Source organism: Ischnura elegans, chromosome 2 (genome assembly GCF_921293095.1).
Source record: "Ischnura elegans chromosome 2, ioIscEleg1.1, whole genome shotgun sequence".
Classification (NCBI taxonomy): Eukaryota; Metazoa; Arthropoda; class Insecta; order Odonata; family Coenagrionidae; genus Ischnura; species Ischnura elegans.
Window position 1 is genome coordinate 7,185,760 of NC_060247.1, and position 8,856 is coordinate 7,194,615.

Below are 8,856 nucleotides of genomic sequence, written 5' to 3' on the forward strand. Positions count from 1 at the left end.
CTCTTCCAGAATGTGTGTCGGTTGTTGGGCATAGAGAAGTTACAAACCTCCCCATTCCACCCCCAATGTAACGGCAGGGTCGAGAGAGTACACCGTACAATAGCTCAGATCATCTCCCACTATGTTAATTGCAAAAACAATGACTGGGATTTGTGGGTAGGTTATGCAGTCTGTGCATACAATTCAAGCTGGCATAGAAGCGTACGTCGTTCCCCTCATGAAGTGATATTCGGGGAAAGACTAAAGACCCCCTTTGAGTGCGTGAAAAACGCCCCTGTTTCCGTGGACGATTTTGTGTCCCAGCTACAAAATAGACTGCAAGTGATTTGGAAAGATTGTAAACGGAATAATCGCAGAGCCCATGAGGAACAAGCTAAAGGATTAAAAAACACTAAAAGGGGGAGAAATTATGTCGCGGGTGAGTATGTGTACTTGACGGACCCAGTTCTTAAACCGGGCAAAGTGCGAAAGTTTCACAGCCCCTGGAAAGGACCGTATAGGGTGATAGAAGTACTTTCCCCCTCCAATTTAAAATTGCAGCTTCAGCATAGGACTGTGATCGTACATAAGGATCGAGTGAAACCCCACCCTAGTCATCTTTCGATTCCTCCCCCACCCCACGGAGAAAGACGGCGTGGCAGACCGAGAAAGGCCGTATCTGATAGTGAATGGGAGGAATGCATTGGCGAAATTCCGTTTGCGTGTGCTGATCAAGCGTGCAAAAAACAAAAGCGAGAAGCTGACTGTATTTTCCGCCCTGAGGTGTTTAGAAGGGGGAGGGGAAGACCAAGGAAAAATTTACCTTATATGACTAATTCCACCTGTCCTCCTCAAGAATCGCCGAATACGCGAATTGAAGCCCCCCCTTCCCAAAGTGAGCCCTCCCCCACCCCTAGTGTTGGTGAAATCCCTCAAGTTTCCCCCCCTGAGTCCACTGTCTCTCGAGAGGAAGCATCAAGCCCAGACTTAAATACGGAGTGTAACGAAGAATCGAGTGTTAACTCGGCGGCCGGCGAAGAAGAGTGTCAACAAACAGTGCGGCATCATCTGGGCGGTGAGCGTGAGATAGGCTGCATTCCTGCGAAGGTCGACACGCCGGCACTTCCGCGGAGACCCCCATATCATCTCCGCCCTCGACCGCGACGGCAGGACGTCTCGCCGCCAGCTGGAGAAGACGTCATTGACGAGAAGACGCCCTTACCCTCCCCTGCCCCCCCCGACGAGGTCCAAGTGGGTGTGAGTGGTCCCCGTGTCTACGACTTACGGCCGAGACGAGAAAAGTAATTCAAAGGCCAGTGATTGTAGCGTGAAATGTTCAGAGTGTGTGACTGATTTAAAATAAAACTGTTTGCCCTTCCCAACCCCCTTGCCCCGAAGAGCTTTTTCGTGGCTGTCAGAGATCCCGAGAAAAGTGAAGAAATTTTTATTGTGTATCGCGTAGAGTAAATGAAAGTGAGGAGTAAAGTAAAGGAAAGTGAAGTGAGAAAGAGAAAGGCGCGTGAAATATTTGAATGATTTGTTTTCTTCCCAATTCTTTCTTTCACGGTGGCGTTTGAATTGTACTTTCATAGTTTGGTTTGTGCTTTTATTGTTGATGTACTGAGTTTGTTGATTTGTGTAATGGTAGAAGTGTAATTATTATTCCACGATGGTTTTGATAATGTTTATTTTTTATTATCTCTCAGAATTAATTTTTTTTGTGAACATTATTCCTTGAATGCTATGTTTTTTCTTTTATTTTGGGGACATGATTTACCATTACTGAGTGTTAATTTTTTTTCCTTTGTATCGTATGGGTAATCCCAATTGCTTGGATGTTTTTGGTTCTTTGGTATATAGCGTCACTTATTAACCATTTTTCAGTTTCCGGCCATCCCCATTTAATCGGGGGATTAAATTTTGTTTGGAGGGAGGATGATGTAAGTATCACGAAGATGGGACGTGACCTCCTTTTTCCACCTCTCGCCACCCACCACCCACGTGCCGCTGCATTGGCGGTTTGCTTCTCGTCTTATCACTCTTCCTGTCACGCACCCCACTCCACATCTCCTTAGGCGTGAGAACCGTGCAGCGTCAGCAGAAGGCAGCCTCTTGGGTGGCCACGAATGAGAAATACAGATATCACGCGGAGAGGCGTGCTATGAGAACGGCCGTTGGAGTTGCGTCCACGAAGAGGACGAGAGTGTGTGTTTGGCGGCTGTAGAGTGCGGATGTGCCCAATAAACCTGCTTGAGTAATGGAGTTTTTCCTTTAAACTAATCCTGCCTTTCCCTGATGCTATCGATATACTGAACCTTACAGAACACAAATTACCGTTGCTTTAAAAACGGTCAACTTTAATTGTTTATATAATTTATAAATAATATTAAATTTAACAAATAACAGTCACATATCTGAAAAAATACCTCTACTTATTTGATGCGCATCAATCCTCACCTTGAATGAATCATTGATTACAATATCTATGTTTAACATTCAATTGTTTAAATAATAGGCCATTTCAAAACAATAACATCAAAGATTCAACAAAAATAACTTCAAATTCGTATTCAGCGGACAAAATTCTTCTAAATCGCTTCTTCATAATACAACAGTGACTAAGAATAAAAGCGGTAATAATTTCGACCACCTTTTTTCAATTTTGAACCACTGTGCGGCGTGATTCGAAAAATTACCATGACCTTTGCTAATTATATTAAGCATTACTGGAATTACAGCATACACCATATAGTAATCGTGAAATTGATGCTTAAGATAATCTACCGATTTGATCGATAAATTTTTCTTCCTCATAGGAAAATCTACTAAAATTGGTAGCATATTAATTGCGTAAGCTTGGTTTCGCTGATGGTAGGACCTGCCCGCCTTGTGACGGTGCAGGATTCCTCGTCCCCTCCCTTCCTTCCCCGTCCTTCCCCTGGAGGCGTCGTCGGGCTCTCATCGCGGCGGCGGCGCCTCCTTTCCTTGTTCCTTCCCGTCCTTCCCCTTCTTGTGGCAGAGGAAAAAAGCTGATCGCTTATAGTCCCTGCTCCAGGAGAGTATCCCGCGAGCCCGTCCTAAGGGTTTCGTTCCCACTGATGCTTAAGATGAAATGGTAAATGTGACTCGAAAGAAAAAATAATATCTTTCACGCTTCCAGCTCATTTCGAACGAATTATGGGTTTTTCTAAATCGATTACTTCAATTCGAGTTTCGCTTTTTTTAAGTCACCTTCACCAAGACACTCTTCTGAGTTTTAAACTCCATAGATATGCCAAATTAACTCAAGTTGAGTAGTGGTGAACAAAGGTGAAATTTTTTTCAAAAGAGTGCCTGGTAGTTTGTAGTAACTTTAAACGGTGTTACTCGACTTAGCATAGTAATAGCTTGGGGAGAAGATCCTCCTCTCGGCATTCCCGGCGTCATACAGCGACATTTCATTCGTATGTTTTATTCTTAGGAGAGGTGCAAACATTTGTACCCAAGTACGGCTTATGACATTTTCGCAATCTATTGGCACCTTTACTGAGACCCAAATTTTTCTTTTGGACTGGCGAAGTTTTTCTTTTATTGCGCCATAGTATATAAAATATCACCTTCTTAGTAACCACGTCATCTTGCTTCACTAAAAAAATACATGTGACCACTTACCGATGAAAAATTACAAACTTTCTGTCCCAAAATATATTTATTGGAACATATTCAGAAAGCATACGTTTTTTTTAAACGTTGATAAGCAAGTAATCCGACTACGATTTTGATTCCAATAATAAAATTGCCAAAAATACGTGAGGGAGTTTTAAAAGTAGATATTCAAAAAGTTTGAATTTTCATTCATCAGTTATAAAACTGTTTTGAAATTTTGCGTTGAAATCTTAGTTTTCAAACTGCCACAACAGAAACCACCGCCTATAAGGGGGTGTAGCAAAAAGTCATGGGCTACATAATACCCATTCCTTTTTCAGTGGCGGGCATAATCAGTTGGAATGATGCCTGCGGAGTAAATGGCATATGCTGACATTTCCATCTCAAACAGCGGAGTAACGCGCGACCCAAAAGATAGATGGCAGGGAATATCGTGTGGTTTGGCACCCCATAATGCCTCTTGAGCACCCTCGGGGGACTACCACCCGATTCTGTCATTAGTCGAGGTTATAAAAGGGTTTTTAGGGAGGCTATCTCCTTGTTGACATTTCCGAACCAATGTTGGGTAATCATCGCAGCGTTTCCCAGAGTTCCCAAGACTCTTTCTGAAATAGTTAATCCCATATCGCAAGACTTTCGGAGGTAACTGAAACAAAAACCAATAGGGGAGCATTTTAAATTAAAAAATAAACCATTCCATTTTATATGCCTACTATGTAACTTCATCAATTCGTAATGCACAGCGAAAGGCCGAAAGTTCATATTCAAAGTGAAAAGTTCTTTAGAAACTCCCAGAACTTATTGAAAAAAGCAATAAAAAGATAAGGATTTCTCCAAACGCAGAAGAACCGTAATGATGTACTGTGAAGAACAACCAATGAGGGCTCAGGGGAACCCTCGGAGGATACAACACACCGGGGCCGGGAACCAAGCCAGAGGCTTGTACGGCCGATCACCCGGGGAGGGGCTGGAGAGGAAGTGAAAAGGATAGAGGCGCCGCCGCGGTAGGAGCCCGCCGACGACTCTGGGATAGGATAGGAGCTGAAGGAACGGGACGGGGAAAAATACCTCAACGCTATAGAAGCGAGGAGGGCCCTACTATAAGCGAAACCCGGCAAGCCATTAATGTTCTAACGATCTTGGAGGATTATTCTATGAGGAAGAATAATCCAACGATCAGATCGTTAGATAAAGACCAGACTATGAAGACCAGTGGGAACGAAACCCTTAGGGCGGGCTCGCGGGATACTCTCCTGGAGCAGGGACTATAAGCGATCAGCTTTTTTCCTCTGCCACCAGAAGGGGAAGGACGGGAAGGAACAAGGAAAGGAGGCGCCGCGCCGCCGCGATGAGAGCCCGACGACACCTCCAGGGGAAGGACGGGGAAGAAAGGGAGGGGACGAGGAGTCCTGAACCGTCACAAGGCGGGCAGGTCCTACCATCAGCGAAACCAAGCTTACGCAATTAATATGCTACCAATTTTAGTAGATTTTCGTATGAGGTAGAAAAATCTATCGATCAAATCGGTAGATAATATGAAGACCAGTGAGTAAACGGTGAACAGCCGAAACAATAGGCGAGGGAACTGTGAAATATTGAAAATAATCACTGGTCTGTTGTAAAATTATTGCCACACAATACAAAGGTTTTTAAAGAATTTTTAAACTCTAAATTTGATGGGAATAATTTCAACACATTGAATTAATTTTGAATAAAGCCAGAAGAGCTTCCTTGAAGATGATCGATATTCGATGAAATATACTACAGCGAAGCAACTACAATGACCCACCCCGATGATGAGGTATTTGACCATCATCAGCATCGACAATAACCCTAATAATACAACATCCAAATCTTTAGCCACCAACGTATTGATTACATGTAGATACAATTTATTTTGCTTTACTGCATTCCACCAATCGAGAACATTCTTCGCCTTATCGGAAAATACATACAAATGTCAGTAATAGTATGTAATCATCGAACCAGACCAGATACAGAACTACACCAGATAAAGGTGCATAGAAATGAGTTGAAGTATGGCTCAGCAGGCAGCGTTGACGTTCTTTTTTTTAAATCTGCTATTTCAGAATACCCATATCATTTTGAACGAGTTAAGAATGAAAAGTGATAGTAATCGATTGTTCAATTTCACCAATTGCTTGTCTTGATTTTTGCCGAAATACACTATCCATTATCTTGGTAAATGTAGGATTCTAGTTCGTATCCTATCCAATTGAAATGTTTTCTTTTCTGGGCGAGCTTCTCCCGGGAATGTTTAGCTACTGCACTTTTTATATACAAAGCCTGACACTTAGAGAATTGCATTATGTATAGAAGAAGGAAAACTTTATCGCAAAGCTGATTGGCGTCAGAAAGCGGCCAGTTCAGGATTTTTCTGCAGACATTCGCGTCCCAAAATTTTGTCCTTGTAATGCTCTCATACAACCGGGAATTTTAAAAACTGTCTCCTCCTTATGCCGGGGAAACAATCATATCCCTCGCATTATGACAACGCGCAAAATTTCCAACTACGAATTCTTCTCTTTTTTTCTCCTAAGTATGCTTCGGACACGTTACACCTAGAATAGAGTTCCCAATCGTCAGGACATCCATAAACACGCCCGACATATTGGGAATTAAAACTGCCTAAGGGCTTTATAGTTCCGGTGATGGAGTGGGTCAAGTACCTATCATGCAAAGAGCCAGAGATTACACGGATAAAGTTAGAATAATTCTCAGTGACGAATGATCTAATTGTGGACATTTTTCTGATCTTAAAACTTCGCAACGCCTAGCGCGAGGTCCAGAGGATGGCTATTGAATTCGTGCGCGCTTATTAATGTGTTAAAATTCCACTCCTATCTTATAAAGCCATTGGGGTAGTTGACTGTGGAGTGAATTTTGACCACCTTTCTTGCGTCGTATTCATAAGTTCCACCTGTCCTTCATCGACCACCTCCCTCCCCTATTCCACGGTGGTCCTCACGCTTTCAATGACTCTGACGAACATAGGCAAAGGCATTTATCGTGTGTCAATGGTGAATACCCGTATGCAATAAAAAATAAGCGCAGAGGCTACCGCCGACAAATACAACTACCGGTCCACAGTTATATACATATAGCAATGTCTTCATCGCGAACGCCGATGTTTGTTTTCTGCAACATGTTTTTTTTGCACACGATTTGTTTAAAAATGTCTCATTTAAGTGGCAGAACCAGGATATTTTTAAGGAGGGGAAATTTTCAATGGTGAAAAACGAATGAGCTATTAGTCCACGGATTTGGCCATTAATGAATGGAATTTAAAATCAACTTTGAGGATTCCTTTTTAATATTAAATGATTGGATACCATGCGCAATTAACATGCTTTGAATTCAAAATTACCCTTATTGACACCAAAATTCTACAAATAATGAGGTTCGTTATGGTTACCTTTTACTTCTTCCACGAAGGCCATTAAACGAGATACAGTTCTTTTCCCTCTCTCTGGATTTCACACTGACGGGCAATAATGCCCCTTATTTTCTAAATAGAATTCCAGTATGACTATTTTTTTCAAATTCATGCGTTATTATCTATTTAAGCATTTAGTCTATTCCATGCGAACTATGATACAATTATTTACCCCTTACAATGGTGGTATAAGCAAGTATTGAAGTGTAATACATAAAGTTTTGGCCTTATAAAAATGTTCAAATTGGAAAGGACTTTTTTTAAGCATATTTATCATTTAATTAATATTGCTAGCTCTTGGCCTTATGGGCGTTATGGAAAAGAAAGACATGGCGAAGGTGAGATATAAATTGAAGAGCAATAGCGGAGAGATTTGAAGTATTGCACTGTGAGATAGCATAATACAATCCTTGTTTTAAGTGGTATTCGTGATAAGAGGAAAATTTCAGAATCGAGAATAAATAGTGTCTAATACCAAAAAGTAGAATAAATCAATCCATTACGCGGAAGATTCTTTTAAATTTCATTGATTGCTCAGGATACTAGGAAATCGCTGCTGACGTCACTCAAAGCCTTTAGTCTTCGATTTCTGGGTTACATTTTACACTGTACACCACGAAAGAGACCTTTGCATATGCTAGTCAGAGTCATTGAAAAACGTGAGGGCAACCGCGATGCATAAGAGGGAGGTGTGGTCGGTGAAGGACGAAGGCTGCGATGGATGGAAGACAGCTGGAATGAGACTGCGTTCGACAAAAATTATTCAAAATAAGAAATGAGAGAAACCTTTCCTTGAAAGAACTTGCTGCCGAGCGTGATTAGCTAATGCATTGAAAACACAGAATAGATGATTATTTTTGCGAACTAACTTTAATTAGTATTATAGAATTGACTATAGAACGAGTCTGGTGCGCGTAAGTAAGCAGTATGATGCGTCGAAGAAGAGGTACTGAGCATAGTCTTGTCCAGTAACGCGGTCTTATGCACTTTGTTCGCTTGTTTTTCGTAATTCCGATTCAAACCGGGTTTTAATACTATTTCGCATATTGCGAACAATCAAGTATTCCGAATAGGGTTCCGTCCAAATTGGTTCGGCTTAACGGAACTCCAATGAATTAGGTACATAACGGCGCCATATCACAATCTATTAAACACAGTGAAAGCGATGTATAACCGTCACCCCTACACTGCAAGGATTTTCTTAAATAACTTGTTGGTGAAAATAACGTAATCAATAACTTTCATTCCCATACAAGGATTTAAACGACCTTCTATTCCATGCGAAATTCATTCCCTCGTATGATTAGCAACAAGTGCGATAAACAGCTAACCGCAGCACTAAACTTTTAATCCGAAATGGCTCACTTTAAAATACAAATACTCGGAATACTGAGAATGAAAGGACATTATTTTACTTAGACTTTAGATTTTTTAGACGCAGACACCGGAGCAAAGGTGGAATCATGGAAGGTATAATTCTAGGTCCGAACCAACGAAACGGGCAATTCAAATCGCGCTGAGAAAAGGTGAGTGACAATTGTAATGTGGAATGGCATGAAAACTCGTTTCATAGGCAGACCCAACTCTAGTTGCGTTCAGGTTCGCATGATATTTACAATCAATGTGTGTGTATGTGCTACAAAAAATCCTAAATAATCGTTCTCTAAAATTGTGAACACTGAAAATTGCTGCTCTTCTCTCCAAAGGTCCAAATTAGTGCATACATTCGTCGAAACGATGTTAATAAATATAAATAACGAAATAAGGATCGACAG